We start from the raw sequence: 14,753 nt of genomic DNA on the forward strand, positions 1-14,753 counted from the left end.
TTTTGATTTGCATTTGATGGCTAACGACATTGAGCATCTTTCCATGTGCTTATTGGCATTTGTAGATCTTCTTTGGATAACTATTCAGATCCTTTTCTCATTTTAAAATTGGGTTTACAATAACTTTTTGATGTATTACAAAAGAATCTATGTTCATTGAAGAAAACTTAGAAGCTATGCATGAGCATATTAAAAATAAGAGATGTCATTTAGCAAGCATATATTACACGCATTGTGCTGAACTTCCATGCTTGCCCTAAGTCACACATTTAGAAATAACAATAGCTAATGTTTATTGAGCTCCTGTTAGGTACTAGGCCTTCTTCCATGTGTCACCTCACTGAACGCTCCCAGCAGCCTTTCTGAAGAGGGTGTTGTTTTCAGCATATTTATTTTTCAATAAAGAAACTGAGGCACAGAGATGTTAAATAACTTGCTTACTTACACACAGCTTGCTGGGGGCAGAAGCAGAGTTTGGATTCAGGCAGTCAAAAGTCCCCAGAGTTTGCACTCAACACCCACCCTGTGCATTTCTGAATCCAGAGGCTCTGAGCAGAATGAACCATTGCATTACATTGTCTCTTGTTCTCTTTAAGTAAAATAGCTAAGTATCTTCTTTGATGATTATTCTTTCTTAATGCAACATGGCAGGAATTTCCCTCAGAGACTCCTGAAGACTTAGAAATGGTTTAATTTCCACTGACTCTATTTCTTTTCTTTTTGTTTCTCTCTTTTTCTTCCATAAGCTTTGGGAAGACAGTAACCAAATCTTTCCATACGCTGATGTTACTGCAAAATGAATTTGAAAATTGTCAAAATGACGTTCTACTTGTCTGTGTGTCCAAGAATCATTCAGAGTAACGCAGGACATAGGGCCTCCTTTCTGTGGGAGGCCGAACAGAGATTTTCTGTGGTTCTGACTTACAGGGCTTAACAGAACTGGCTTCAGCTGTCTTTACAACTTACCTCTGCGACTTTAATCAAATGACTTAACCCTTCTGCTCACCTCATCGTCCGTGGCAGAGTAAAGAATCTGAGAGCAGACAGACAACAGACAACCTCATTTCTCAGTTTTGCACTTGTGTGGTCTTGGGCAAGTCCCTTCACCTCGAGGGGCTTAATTTTGCCCAGCTGTAAAATAAATGGGCTGGACCCGAGGCTCTCGAAGGTTTCTTCTGGCTCTGACGTTCTGTGTTCTGTGCCTACCTCCGAGTTGTAAAGAATGGGCATTAAGGTGATGTTTCTCACAAAACCATTTTTTGTTGAAAACAATAAATCCTAGGTAGAGGTTTCAAGGGTAAATTGTATGAGGCCTGGAAGGATGTATGGGGAATAAGATGCGCTGCTATTTCTAGGAAGGGGATGGGCGTGGCGGGGCGCTGAGGAGGGTGTGCGGGCAGCTGAGCATCCTCGCAGGCGGAGACGACGTCTGAGGGCTGCAGCGCAGGCCGAGCGAGGCCAGGGAGGATCTGGGCTGCAGCGGCTGCGCACTGGCGCGCCCAGCCGGTCGATTTGCGTGTCTCCGCCTCTGCGACGAGCTGGTTGGGGAGACTGGTCTGGCGCCGCGCGCCGATTGGCTGAGCGGCCCGCCGCTCAGACCCAGGAGAGGACAGTTCCTACTGCGGCTGGGCGCCGGCTCCGCTCCCTCGTCGCCCCGCGCTCCAGCTGCGCCCGGCCCTGGCCCGGCTTGGCCCGGCCCCGGCCTCCGAGCGAAGGCGCCGCTGCCGCCTGGGCCGCTCCCAGGGCGATGAGGAGGCGACGGCAGCCACTGCGGCCCGCGTCAAGGTGACCGGCCGGGACTGCGGCGGCGGCGAGAGCGGGCGGTGAGAGGAGCGGCTGGCGGGGCGGGGCGGGGCCCTGAGGGCCGGGCCGGAGGGAGCTGCAGGTGTGTGGGGCGGGACCCTGAGGGGCCGCTGGGCCGGGGAGGGGCCTCGGGGCAGGGGGCGGGGCAGGGGGGCTGTAGGTATTGTGTCCGGCGGTGTCGGGCACGGGGACCGGGCCGGGGGCTTTAAGTGTGTGGTGGGAATGGGGGTTTTGGTATGGAGTACAGCGAGTGTGGGGGTGGAGGTGGGGAAAGGCCGCCGGTGCGGGGGGCGGGGCTGGAGGAGGCAGTTGGGAGGGGCCGAGGGGGGGCTGCAGGTGCGGGGGGCGGGGCCGGGTGGGACCACATGTTTACCGGGGGAGGGGGCTGCGAGGTGAGGCCAAAGCGGGCGGAGAGACCGGACCTGAGGAAACCACAGGTGCAAGGGGCGGGGCTAGGGAGACCTGCAGCGGTGGGGGGCGGGGCCCCGAGTGGTTGCAGGTCCGGAAGCGGGGCCCCAGGTAAGAAGCGGGCAAAGGGTGAGTGGTCGCGGGAAAAGGGAAAGCTGCCCTCCCCACTGTCCAGGGAGTTTGAGTGGAAGCAGGAGCTTTGGGCTCTCTGAGGATTCTGGAGGCTTCGAGGTTGCGGCTGGGCCGGAAGGGGCGGCTAGGCCTGCCTGTGCGTCTCCTGGGTCGGACTTGGGTCTTAGCTGCCCTGGTTACTAGGCCGGCGGCTTCCCCCATGCCACGCCGCGCCCTTAAGTGGGGCGCCCCGTTTTTCAGTCTCGGGGGCTTTTCCTGTCTCCTAGATTGGTGGGGCTGTTGGCTTTCATTCCATCAGCTGTTGAGAAATGTGTGTGCTGGCAGAGTAGTTAGTGTGAAGCTTGAAAGGTTCTGGCTTGCTGGCTCCTGGTACCAGATGTTGCTGCAAATCTTAACAGTGGTTGTCTCCAAAAGACTGAAATGGCAGCCTGGTGAGGGGGCAGAACAGGAGTGAGGGTTCAGAAGCTTTTACCTCTGTGTTACCTGGAGAGTCTTTCACCTCTCTGAGCTTTGTTTCTTCCTCTGCGAAGTGAGCATCCTGGTTCCTGCCTTGTGTGCCTCTCAGGGGCCTTGTGAGGATGGGATGGAACGGTGCCTACTGGGTACATCGTTGGGTAAAGTTGTGAGTCTGCTGCCTCTGTGCCGATGGGCAGATTGTGTTTGAAGACTGAGGGTCGAAAGAGGAGGGGATTTCTAATCGGTAGACCATTTTCCTGCTCGGGGTTGGGATGAGGTTTGTGGTGAGATGGTGACTGCTGCTCCCTGTGAGGCCTCTGAGGGAGCTGTGGCGGGGAGAATGGCAGATGGAAGCACAGGAACGTTTCATTGTTTGCTGACCTTTAGACCCCAACCCCAGTGAGGACTCTGAACTGGAGCATAAGGCTTAGACTCGAGCCTTATGGAATTTCCCCTCCCCACCCAAGTATGACACTGATTTTACCACATGCCAGAAGGAAGACACCCACAATAGGGGAATGCCAGAACTTTGTTAGGTTTCTACCGGGCAGAGAGAAGAAAGCCAGGTGATGGGGCTCCCTCCTGTTTGGAAGGGTGTCCCATACCCATACGTTTGACCTTTCATTGCGCAGTGCCTCTGCTCACTAGCAGTGTGACCAGTTCCTGCTGCCTGTGTTGCAGGGACAGAAGAGAAGGCAGGAGGAGGCTTCTCCTGTACTGGCCTGCATTTTTCTTCACTTCAGATGCTGTGGGACTTTGGGGGACCAACTTCCATGGTGCTGGCCTCTCTCACTACCACCTGGTGTGGCGGTGACCCAGTGGCATCATGGGGATGGCATCTAAGGGATGGGTCCTTACTGGGGTCCGTGCTTGTGTGGCAGGCACCCGAAGGCTCTAAAAGCAGCACGTGTGAATTATCCCATTCTGTCCCAGCAGAAACGATGTAAATGTCTCTCAGAGATTGCTGCGCTCTGGATAACCATCATGCTCTGTGGGTTAAAAGGAAAGCCCAAACTTGGTGGCACACAAGAGCTACAACATGTGTTGGGTAATGAGGGGACTGGCTTTGTGATTGGTGGTGTTGGAGTGACAGCATCCAGGGTTGAGAGAGAAACTTCGTTAATGGAAAATCTTGCCTCCAGGGCTCTCTGTGATATGGCTCCAGTCTACCTGATTTTCCTTTTCAGCATGGAGGGTCAGAGCTCTGGCTTGAAAGTCAGAGAGATACGTGTTTGAAGCCTTATACGCCAGTTTCTTAGCTTCTCAGAGCTTTCATCTCCTTATTTGTAAAACAAGGATAATCATGTCCACCTTGAGAGGTTGTTATGAAGAATAAATTTGACAAGATCTGTGAAAGCACCTGATATATTAGGCTGTCAGTGTTAGGGTATGATGTTTCTGCCCCTCCCTGACTGCCCATCTTTCAACACAACAAAACAGCATGTCGCATGTGAGGAGAGCAGGACAAGTAATTTTGAGGCCTTCGCTTCTTATGTAACCTTGATCAGAGCCCTTCCCCTGTCCAGGCCTCAGTTTTCTTAGCTGAGTGAGGATGGTGTTAGAATACGTGAACATCAAGAGTGATCCTAGCTCTGGCCTTCTGATTGGCATGTTTTCCTGAAAGGCAGGAGGGAGGAAGCTAGCGACCTGTTGTTTAGCTCTTCTTTTAAAAATACCTGTTGAGGGCTTCCCTGGTGGCGCAGTGGTTGAGAATCTGCCTGCTAATGCAGGGGACACGGGTTCGAGCCCTGGTCTGGGAGGATCCCACATGCCGCGGAGCAACTAGGCCCGTGAGCCACAACTACTGAGCCTGCGCGTCTGGAGCCTGTGCTCCATAACAAGAGAGGCCGTGATAGTGAGAGGCCTGCGCACCGTGGTGAAGAGTGGCCCCCGCTTGCCACAACTAGAGAAAGCCCTCGCACAGAAACGAAGACCCAACACAGCAAAAATAAATTAATTAATTAATAAAAACTCCTACCCCCAACATCTTAAAAAAAACCCCAAAAAACCTGTTGAGCACTTTGCCTGGCACATAGTAGGTGCTCATTAAATACTTGTCAAAGGGACAGATGAAGGACTTTCAGAAGAAGGTGTGGCAGATTATCTCTGCTGCTTATATGTATGCCGTATCTGCACCTTCAAAGTGCATTTTATTTATTGCAGAAAAAAATGTTGCAACAACTTTATAGTGAAATTAGTGAACCTCAACATGAAAGACAAAAGTTGTTTCACAGTCCTATTTCACCACATATTAAGTTCACCCAGTTTTTCATAAACATACAAGTTTTTTTCATGGTTGCAGTCATATGTATGTGAGCATTTGGAAAAGGCCTGGCAATAAGGAGTTTCTTTAAATGGTGTTTTTGTCTTATTTTTTTTAAGAATTAAAAAAATCACACATGGATTTTTTTTTAAAAAGACAAGTAGTTCAAGGGGGACAAATTGTAAAGTGTATTTCTTGCCTCAAGCTGCCAGTTCCCAGTCTTCTCCCTAGTGGCAACCACTGTTACCATTTTCTTGTTTTGTTATATATTTTTTCTCTTATACAAAGAATAGCATCCTATACGTACTCTTGCTCCTTTATTTATTTACTTGATCTATTTGGAAATTGTTCCAACATTGTTCCAATTGGTACATACAATTCCTCCTTAATAGATGTTTTTGACTGATATCTTAAGCACAATTTTGTGTCTCCATGCTCCCCCACCCCGCCATGATGTTTACTCAGTAATGGTTAGCAGTCATTGTTTAGAAGACTAACAAGAGATAGCCCTTGTTTTTCTCTAGGAAAGAAATGGCTTTGGTTCCAGTGAACAATAAACTAAAGGGCAATCTGTGTATCTGGATGCAAGGCAGACACAGAAAGAGAAAGGAAAAGGGATTTGTTCACTAGTAATTGAAAACTGATTTTTCATTCAGCCCATGATTCAAAGTCCGGCTCTGTCACTTACTGGCTGTATGACTTGGGGCCATTTACCTAATCTTTCTGCGTTTCAGTTTCCTTATCTGTAAAATGGATGGTGATAATAGGATCTGCCTTTTGGGGTTTTTGTGTAGAAGAAATGAGATCATGCATGCAAAGTACTTGCAGTAATAGGTCATAGTAGATGCTCAAGAAGGGGTAGCTGCTGTGTTATGAATAATCTAGACTAGACTCTTATTCTCTGTTAGCAGATGTTTGCTGGACAGCTGAGGGTGAGCCATGGAGAATGCCCAAAGTCCTTGCCCTCAAGGTGCTCACATACTGTCCAGAGAGACAGGCACGCAAGTCACTGATGACAGAACAGGGCTCAGCGGTGGGGAGGTGAGCAGTATGGGGCTCAGGGAGGCAGGAAACAATGACTTTCCCTTGGTGGTTTGGGAATGGCTTCTCAGTTCAACTTTTCCCTTCTCTGTGAAATCTACTCAGTTCCTCTACAAGTGACCACTCCTGTCTGTGCTCCCTTGGCTTTCATTGTGTGTATACCTTGATTGGTTCATGTGCCTCACTATTGCATGCATTATTCTATACCTGTGTCTCGTCCCTGCACAGGGAAAGTTTCCTGCTTTCTTTGCTTCTGAGTCTCCAGGGTAGGCTCTTGGTGGACATTGTGATGGACCTCTGCTCAGACAGGTCATGCTACCGAATGTTGGCAGACTCTTATTGATAGGTCTCTGGTGAATCCCAGACTCTGGACTCTATTGCTTCATTCCCCAAGTATTTGAGTGCTGACTGAGACACACATGTGCCATATACTAGTGGTAGGCTTTGGCTCTGAGTGGTGATACTTGTCCTACAAAGTCTTAGGGGTGGGAGAGGGAAGAATTATTTGCACCAGGACAAGATGGGGAAACAGAAAGAAGGACAAGTCTGAAAATGAACTGCTCATACTTGCTGAAGCCCACCTCCCCCTTCCCCAGAAGTGTGGCTGCTGACCCTTCCCTTGAGGTGGACTTGCGGAGGAGCAGGCCTCAGGGAGCTGAGTAGATGGTCTGTAGATTCTGATCAGGGATGGGGAGAGTTGGTTGGGTTGGCTTCTGTGAGGGGCGTCCTGGGGCCACTTCCTTCCTGTGGGCATCCATCCACCAGCCTTGCTGCGCTCCTGCTTTGGGCCAAGCCCTCTGCTGAGTGCTGGGCATATGGAGATGAAGGATCTCCATCCTGCCCTTGGGGAGCGGATGGTTGGTGGAGGAGTCACGTGCAAACAGAATGTGACCAGGAGGGGATTGGCGGTGACAGAGGACCCCGAGTGAAGTGGCCAAGCAGATTCACGCTCTGCAGCCAGATGTGGGTTCCAGTTCCGGCTCCTCCGCACAACCTCTGTGACCTTGGGCCAGTGTCTTCCCCACTCTTAGTCTCAGTTAACTGATTTGTAAAATGGGATGGCAGGGTTACCTTACTGGGGGCTGTCATTGAAGATTCAGTGGAATAATGCCGTGGGCTGCTTAGCGTGGTGCCTGACGGGAAGCTGGTGCTTACAGAGTGCTCACTGTCTTTTTATTTATCCTTGGTGCTGGGGCAGCACCAGGAAGCACCTGTTTGGCTGTTTTCTCCAGGTTCTAGTGTAGACGGTGCCAGTTGGTGGTGAAGGTGATGGCCAAGGTATCTGAGAAAACAGCTCTGAAGTCACAGAGTGCTCAAGGAGTCCTTGGGACTTTCCTTACAGGCCCACAGGTGTTTCCTCCCCCGTTTTTGCATGAGCTCTTCTCACAGGTGGTTCCAGCCCAGCACCGTCGCGAGCACCTTCTCTTTGACCCCCTGCACTGATCAGTTCCATGGCTTTTCCCCAAAGGGAGGCATGAGTCAGGCTTGTCTCGCCTGCACTTACTGAGGAGAGCAGAGACCATGAAGACGTGGAGAGGCACATTCTTCCCTGGTTTTTCTGCAGAGCTTTCAAATCCCTTGTGTTCTTCGAAGGAGATTTATCTCCTGAGCGTCAAAGAGGCGGACAGGGCAGCACTTACAGCAGACTCTGGAGTCAGGCCTATCTGGGTTTGTGTCCTGACCCTACTCACAAGCCCTTTGACTTTGGGCAGGTGACCATTCCTCTTTTCCTCATCAATACAGGAAGTGTGATGGTACTTACCTCCGTCTGGTTCTTACAGGACTTCAAGTAGATGACGAGGAACAGGGCTTAGCATAGTGCTTGCACTTCATGAGCATCCAGTCGGCGTGAGCTAGAATAATCTTCTCTTAACCCATTGTTAGAGGGCTGTCAGGATGCTTGTTTTTTTGCAGGGGATGTTAACTTACTGCCTATGGAAGTTATGTGAGTTATTGCACAAGGGATGTGTTAAAGCTCAGAGGTACTTGGTGGTGAGGGCTGGTGGGAGCACCCAGGGTGGCAGGCAGTACTCAGCCTGCACTGAGACTGTGCACGCAAGCCTTGACGCCCACAAAAGCAGTAGGTGCTGGTGAGGGGGAGGGTGGAGTCACCCCAAGCGTGGGCCTTGTCTCAGACCTGTCCAGGAACTGAAGGCTGGTTTCCCAAGTACTTTCTGTTTCACTGTTCTGTGATTCCATGTAAATAGTGGGACTTTATTTTTTATTTCTTTGTATTTATTTATTTTCTACATCTTTATTGGAGTATAATTGCTTTACAATGGTATGTTAGTTTCTGCTTTATAACAAAGTGAATCAGCTGTACATATACATATGTTCCCATATCTCTTCCCTCTTGCATCTCCCTCCCTCCCACCCTCCCTATCCCTCCCCTCCAGGCGGTCACAAAGCACCGAGCTGATCTCCCTGTGCTATGCGGCTGCTTCCCACTAGCTATCTACCTTACGTTTGGTAGTGTATATATGTCCATGCCTCTCTCGCTTTGTCACAGCTCACCCTTCCCGCTCCCCATATCCTCAAGTCCAAATAATGGGACTTTAATATAAACTTATGCAACATTATGCTTTCCCTCTTTAGGATTTAAATATTTTTATTATCAGATTTTATTTTAAGATTAAGACAGTTAACTTGAGTAATCAGAAGAAAGTGTAAATGTTTGGCCTCAACAGTCAATGGTTTCTTTGAAATCATCTTATTAGAGACAAAAGAAAGAGTAATGAATGTAATTAAATTCGTATTTATTGGATACAGTAATTCTCACCCATTCTTGTATAAGCTTGATAAGTAGGTCAAGGGGAATCTGTGTTTTTGATACATTTCTGAGTAATTAAATATTTATGGAAAACAAGTTAATAAATTCAGGAGAATTTGCTGCGTCTCTTTTTGTGGCAATAAAGTCTGTTATGTGGAATTAGTGACTTTCACTATTTTAAGATATTTCTTATTTTGTGCCCTCCCTGTAGCTGTGTTTTGTTTTGTTTTTTCTCTCTAGGTACCATATCTCCAGCACTTTCAGGCCGCTGGCATTTAGGAGTGTTCCCACGGGGCTCCCACAACGCCCTGCTCTGGAGTGTAGCAGCCTCAGCTTCCTGTGACTCCCCCACCAGACTTTGCAGAGCCAAAGTCTGCATTTCTTCTTCCCACCGTATTCAGGGCCTAGCCCAGGGCTAGTACTCGGCAGCCAGAACGATCTGAGTGTGTTGTTCCCTCTGCTTAAATCCCTTCAGTAGCTTCTGGTTTCTCTTAGAAAAAACCCAAATCGTTTGCATGGCCCGCGGGTGTAACGACATGCTCTTCGGTGTAACTGGTGTAACTGTTGTTCCTTACGTCCAGCTCCCCGGTGCAGGGTGTGCAGTCCCGTCCCACCATGGACTGTGGCTTTGCTCACGGTCCTGTCCTCAGTGCCTGCCGTAGCATCTGGCACGTAGCAAGTAGTATATAAATGCTTGTTAAATGGACAAATGAAATAAAGGGTGAGTGCCCAGTGACTGATTTGAATCTATAAAATGAGAAGGTTGTTGGATCTGAGGTCCCTTCATTATAAAATATTTCAACACTTTACAAAGTCTCTGACACCTGTGTCTTTAGCCTCATAATGATTCTGCAGGGTAGGTGGGGCGGGCTTTGGTGTGCAGAGGAGAAAACGGAAGCTCAGAGAGGGTGAAGGAATTGCCCAAGATGGAGCTATGGGAGACGCAGAGGGCTCCTCAGGTGTCTTTTCTCACAGCCCGGGCGGCCTTGAGGTGTGGTTTCTGACACACATTGGAAGAATCACAGGTGAGATAGGGAAACAGGGATTCATGGACAAATGGTACTTGTAATAGTTTCTCTTGGCTTTAGTTGTTTTAATGTTACTGATAATTGAATTTGAGGAGTTGAGTTCAGTTTGGGGTGATGGGTTTAAGGTCTGCTTTCATTCTAGGGACCAGGAAACCCTGATCTTTCTTATAAATAGCGAAGGTACGGGATGGATGCATGTGCTGGTTAGTTGATAACTAAGATTAGAATTTGTTCTTTCTGGGAAGCTTTTTGATAAGACTAGAAGTTACTTGCTGATTGATATGTAGCATTACTTTGTTGTTTTCAAAAGATGCTGGTTGCTTCAGTTAGCCTATTTCTCTAATTTGTCTCTGGGTATACCTGCCACGGGGCTCTTTTGCAGTGAGCATTGCTGTGGCCGTCGTGCTCATCAGTTATAGTGTCAGTCTGATCTGAAGGTTAGAGATCGTTGAGTCCACTCTTCCTACTCTCCACATGAGGATGGGGACTTTGCCAGGGTTTCATACTCAGGCGTACTGATTCTCCACCCGTAAAACCCATCCATTTGTATGTTGCAGTTTCTCAGTAGCTGCCTGCAGGTCATGTAATGTTGCTCATAGACCATATCCATGAAGAAGCAGTTCTCTCTGATGAAAACCTCAGCTTCAGGGCCCCCTGTTGAATCTATAGTGTGACTGTGGGGAAGAGGAGCTAACACCTGACTTGGTGCCCAGCACCGGTATTTGGGGATGGTGGCTGGCTGAGAAAAGGCAGTGCCTCTTGTGGTCTGCTAGCAATATGCGTGTTGATCTTAGGGGGCTTCATCATGATGTTAGGGGGCTGAGAGATTATTGGAACCTACTTAACCTACTTTTATCAATATAGCCAGTATACTTGTGGAACAGAGAGAGCAGCCTGGTATTATAGGAGGATCACTGGGTATGAAGCCAGAATGCCAAGTGTGTCACTTTGCTCTGATACCTGCTTTCCAAGTAAATAGGAATATCCCCAGTGTGTGTGCATCCTTTCGTTAGTGGGAAAGCCCCAGTTTTTTTTTTTTTTTTTTTTTTTTTTGCGGTACACAGCCCTCTCACTGTTGTGGCCTCTCCCGTTGCGGAGCACAGGCTCCGGACGCGCAGGCTCAGCGGCCATGGCTCCGGGCCCAGCCGCTCCGCGGCATGTGGGATCTTTCCGGACCGGGGCACGAACCCGTGTCCCCTACATCGGCAGGCGGACTCTCAACCACTGCGCCACCAGGGAAGCCCCGAAAGCCCCAGTTTTAAGATCTGAGGTTGCTTTGCAAGGGTCGCATCAGAGTAAAGAGAGCTCGATGTTATTAAACTGTTGTACCAGTCACGAAAGGCAGCCTTATTCCTTGTTCTTCCCTGTCTTCCAGACCTGCCTGCCTGCCAGTCCATCTGTCCATCTGCCGTCCATCCATCCGTCTACCCACCCACCCTCGCATCCATCTAGTCCTTGTTCAGGGCCTGCTGAGTGCTAGCACTGTGCCAAGTGTGGGGCTGCAGTAGAGGAAAAAGACAAGTCTGGTCCTTGCTGTCTTTTGGCTCACAGTCTAGTAGTGAAGTTAAGTAAGTATAAAAATAAGTACAAAAACCGTAACAAATAAGTGTACGAAAGATTAATTACAGCACTGACAATGGCTGTAAAAGAAGAGTACAAGGTGCTCAGAGGCCATAAAGCAGTTGGGAGGTCAGAGACAGCTTCCCAGAGGAAAGAGGAGTTGGAGCTAGCAAGGTGAAGAGGTGGCGACTGCATGTGTCGTGATCCCAGTTGGGGCAAGGGTGTGATGAATTCACGAAGTCACACAGCTGGGGTGGTCAGAGCCCTGAGCGTGAGGGGACTCTGCAGTGCTCACGGCCCAGTGGTCAGGGCATTGCTTTCTTGACCTGTGCTGGAGACGCCCGACAGAGTCTGTCGTTGCTGACTCTTCTTTTTCAGAACTCCCATCTATCACCAAAAACATCTGTTACTGAAACATTACCTGCCATGGTTTCCCAGATAGCAGTTGGCCTTATTTTTATTGCTTTAAAGATTGGTTGCTTCCTTTGCTTCTTGAGGGGGTGGAAGAACACCTTGATCTCATTAGTGGTTTCACTCATGAAGTAAACACTTACTGAGCACGTAACTGGGCCTGACACTGCAGTCCTTGCCCTCAGGAGCCCACCAGCCGACAGATGGGAGTAAATAAATGACGATGATGCTGTGTTGGGGCTGGTAAGTAGTGGAAATGGAAGCTCATGGCACCAAGTCAGACTCACAGGATCTCAAAGATAGATGTTCTGTGTCCCAGGTGCAGGGGAACACAGGCAGAGGAAACAGATAACAGGCGTCCAGAAGCAGGAGAGACCATGCTGTGGCTAAGGTGTGGTGAGCTGTGTGGGGTTGCAGGAAACAGGTCAGAAAGGTGGTTTGGGGTCAGTCCTCAGAGGGATTCGCTAGCAGTGCTTAGGAGTTCGGATGTTATCCTGTGGCCGGTGGAGATTTGTTCCAGAGTTATAGGAGGAGAGAGACCCCTTCAGTTATACTCCTGGTGTGGAGGATGGGTGGTATGGGAGGAGACTGGCATTTGGGAGATGGGTGAGGGAGCCATAGGGATGGAGAGGAGAAGGTGGGTTCGAGAGAAACCAAGGTAGAGGCCTCTCTCCTTGGAGATTTAGTGGATGGGAGGGAGGGTGGGCAGTGCCAGGGTTTCTCACTTAGTGATGTGAAGTGCTGGACAGTCACAGGATAAGGAACGTGAGAGGAGTGTTGAGTTGGGAGGGGAAGTTGTGAGTTTGGTTTTGGCCATTTTGAGTTTGGGACGCCTGTGGGACAGCACCCGGCAGCTGGCCTGCTAGCCTGGAGCTCAGAGAGAGGTCTGAGCCAGAGCAGAATCCTCCGTGGTGTTTGTGGGAGAGAGGCTGGTCATCTGTGTGTTGAAGGGTTTTCACAGGTGGTTCTGATGCCCCACTGGTCTGGAGAGAGAGCCTTGGCCCTTGGGGAGGTGGGAGTTACTCAGTAAGGGTATGTGTAGGGAGCAGAGGGTCCTGGCTGGACTGCTGGGGGAGCCAGCATGTGGGGCGGGGCACAGTGGGAGCGTTGGGGAAGGAGCAGAGGGGTGGTCAGTGAGGAAGGAGCGACCTAAGAAGGTGATGCTATGGGAATTGGTGGGGTGGGATCCCCTCCAGCTCTCTTCCCGCAGGGCCTCTGACCCTGTCCCCCGGAAGCTGAGTGCTCTGGTGCCACCCCTGATCCCCTTATTTTCCCTAACAGCGGAGCCATTCCCACATGAGAGAGGTCGTTTTAATGACCTTTGCTTCCGTGTGTGAAAGACTCTGCAGAGGAGGCTCTGCATCCAGCCTCTAAACCCTTCAGCCTCTCTCAGAACCTTCTTGAGAAATCCACCCCTGCCTTCTTTTGCTGGCCCTTCGGACTGAAATCTCTGGCTCCTGAAGCAGGAAAGTTGGGGCCCCATCTGGCATTCTGGGGTTCAGGGTGGGTCTGCAACCTCAGTGGGAAGGGGATGTGTCTAGATCCCAGGAAAGGCAGCTACCAGACATGTGGGAGGAAGTTCTGAAGGTGAGAAACCACTGGGCCTGGACCAATGTGGTGTGGGAGCCCTGTGACTTGGGAGTGCATCCTTGGTCCTCCATGTGTCCTGAGCTTGGATAACAGGGAAGAGCCTGCTGTAGAATTTCCAGAACTTACAAGTAAGGTCTTAGAGTTATAAGAGTACCTGAGATCTACTCAGACGGCTGGTGGAGGGCGGGTCCCAAGTTGCCAAAGTGGAGTTCCATCCCCCTGGTAGGACAGAATGCCTCAGATCAGCTAACAGAACCTGGGGAAGAGCCTTTAATCTGAGAGAGCCAGTGGGAGACTGATCTATGATCCAACATGTCTATTGTAAGTATCACCCTGAACCCAAAGACCTAGGAGTGTAGGACAGAGGCAGAGACCCGCTTACCACTGACCCTGGTGCTGAAAGCCACAGCTGAGGAGTAGTGAGACAGGATCAGGGATACCTGGAGGGAAGTAGCTGTCCTTAATACCAGGGCCAGCCATCCTGGTATGAAGCCGTTTGTTTCTCAGGAAAGGAAGAAGAAAAGGGATTAATGTTTGTTTAGTTGAGAAACCCCAATGCTTAGTCGAAGAGAAGGGAATAGATGGATAGATGGGAGTGCATGTACCTTACAGAACATAACATGTTCAGCTCTGTGGGATGGAACATAAAGAAATGGTTGAGAATAGGGGGTCAGACTGAGCTGGGTTCAAATCCTGCCTTTGCCCAAGGGCTTGCTGCCATAGCCAGGGAGGATACTCTTATCGGCTGTGTGTCCTTGGATAAGTTATCTAACTTCTTTGGGCCTCAGTTTTCTCACTTGAAACAATACCCAGTGATAACAATACCCATCTTAGAGAATTATTGTAAGGACCAAGTGGTATATTCCTATGGGTAAGGGGCTTACCAAAGTATCTGTCACAGAGTATTGCTTCAGTAAATGACAGTAGTCATAGTGACGATGATGGTACCATCATCAGCTGAGGACCTCTGCAGATATCTCCACTGGACTAAACCCCACCCATATAGCAAGTGTGTGAAATAAAGAACTTCAGCAATAACCGGGTCAGCTCTGTGACCGTCACCTACGGGCGGGAGCACTGAGAGGATAAGGATGACAGTGGAGCATCACAGGAAAGTTTACATGATGGAAGATGAAAAAGCCCCAGGCCCAGGAACCTTGGTCAGGGGAGTGTTATTGGCTGTGAAGAAGCGAGGCAAGAGGATTCTGGATCAACAGCTGGAGGTGATGAGGACAAAGTAGCACATTAGCCTTAGTCTTTAGTGATGGTAGAGATTGTCACCACCTCTTTC

The 14,753-nt window shown here is 49.6% G+C and overlaps 1 protein-coding gene across 9 annotated transcripts in view; it reads left to right on the forward strand.

Annotated features, from left to right (window-relative positions):
• The first annotated feature begins 1,377 nt into the window (after window positions 1-1,377).
• The window catches only part of RALGPS1 (Ral GEF with PH domain and SH3 binding motif 1), a 289,275-nt gene continuing 275,899 nt past the window's right edge, over window positions 1,378-14,753 (forward strand). For 4 of the 9 annotated variants that reach the window (XM_089913764.1, XM_022578698.3, XM_022578699.2 and 1 more), the window contains exons 1-2: window positions 1,569-1,823; window positions 11,277-11,469. The gene's annotated coding sequence lies outside the window, so the exon portion shown is untranslated. Of the gene's footprint in view, window positions 1,886-11,276; window positions 11,470-14,753 lie in introns of all 9 variants that reach the window. The other 5 variants (XM_089913761.1, XM_089913759.1, XM_089913760.1 and 2 more) reach the window with 5 other exon arrangements.

Source organism: Delphinapterus leucas, chromosome 6, assembly GCF_059928025.1.
Source record: "Delphinapterus leucas isolate spDelLeu-1000000601 "Yukka" chromosome 6, BTC_Dleu_Yukka2, whole genome shotgun sequence".
Lineage (NCBI taxonomy): Eukaryota > Metazoa > Chordata > Mammalia > Artiodactyla > Monodontidae > Delphinapterus > Delphinapterus leucas.